Raw genomic sequence first — 1,733 nt, forward strand, 5'->3', positions numbered from 1 at the left:
AGGTCTAAAAGTTATTTTGCTATCAATTCCACTAATTGTTAGTTTAGTATTTCTAATTTCAGGTGGGAAATCCTCATTCGTCCTGGATGTGAAACCTTGGGACGATGAAACTGACATGAAGAAACATGAGGAGGCTGTTCGTGGTGTTGAAATGCCGGGCCTCCTGTGGGGAGCATGTACGTGATATCCATAATCTTAAATTTTTGCATGTCTTGATCCAGATTTAATATCTGTTGGGTAATTCGAACAATTTGTCATAATGTTCCTGTTTGCAGCAAAGCTTGTCCCTGTTGGTTACGGTATTAAGAAGCTCCAGATCAAGATGACAATTGTGGATGACCTTGTCTCTGTTGACGGTCTCACTGAGGAGCACCTCACGGAAGAGCCTATAAACGAGTTCATTCAAAGCTGTGATATTGTGGTCTTCAACAAAATCTAAATGGGAAGTATCCAAAGTTTTGATTGGGTTTACTTGTCTCTCAGTACCAGTAATTTTGCCTATATTAAATTCTGTTTTAGGTTCATGTTTTTCAATTTGTTTGAGAGATAGAAACGGTCTCTGCAATACGAGTGCTTATTATATCATGCAAAGGTTTTAAATTTTTGCCATCGACTCTGCTATTTAGTCGCTTTTGCGTTAATCGGTGTTATTCGCACCAATGTGGTAGATAAGGCGTATTTGAATCTTATAGATAACTATGAAGTTGTGTCCCATTCGTAAAATTTGAACAAAAGCGAGAGTGAACAGGACTTATTTTGGTTTTACAATGCGATGTCGTTTTGACCACCTCATTGATGAAAGGTTTTGTGAGGCAGAAACTGTAGATGGGATGCTTCAGCTGTAAAAGTCCTGAAGAACCACAAATAATTTCTAATTTGCTCATATTTGTTAATACAAAATAAGGTAATTTAGATCGGTCCTATTTTCATTCCAAGGAAGTCCTCTGCATTCCCGATTGCAAGCCATATTTCAGGTCCAATCCAGTAATCCAACAGGATGAGACTGCAGCCTGAAACCTAATAAACACTTTTGGGTCGACAAAGAAGAGATTTAAAAAATAATAATAATATAAAATTTTCATAAAATAGTAATTTATAACTTGTAATAAGAGTTATTTCAAGTTACTATTTTTCTTATTTTCTGTGTTTTTTCTCATTTGGGGGTACTAACACTGGAAACTGTTTTTCAATGCACATGAACTCGTCCATACTAGCACCCATTTTAAAGATGAAATTCATGTAAATCCATGAAATGAAGATGAAGATGAACTTCAAATTTTATGTTTGTTGGACCCACCATGAGCTAACATCCTTATCACATAAGTTGGAAGATCAAGAAGGACTCACAAATGCATCTTTCTCTTATGGTCACGTCCTAGAAGAGTTCAAGCTTGAGTTATGTTTGTCTTTTATCTATATTGAGTTATTTAATTATGTTAGGACTTATCTTTAAGTGTTAGAGTTTGGGTGTAATCGGGACAAAGGTAGTTTTATTGTAATTGGACTCTACTACCTTCCTCTATTATAAATAGAGGTTCATGTACTTTGATTATAATAAGTCAATGATAATCAATTAAGTATTTCTCTTTTTCATAAATTCAACAATTCCAAAAATATATTTGACTCCAACTTAGGATAAACTAGTATATATTCAATTCCTCATGAATTAGGCAAGATATAATTGATAAAAAATCAAACAAAATCAGGCCTAATCAAGAAAATATTGTAAGATC

The sequence above is a fragment of the Aristolochia californica genome, unplaced genomic scaffold (genome assembly GCF_029961685.1).
Source record: "Aristolochia californica isolate CCGP_79_NKW_82.1479 unplaced genomic scaffold, dmAriCali1.0.hap1 SCAF_6, whole genome shotgun sequence".
Taxonomy (NCBI): Eukaryota; Viridiplantae; Streptophyta; class Magnoliopsida; order Piperales; family Aristolochiaceae; genus Aristolochia; species Aristolochia californica.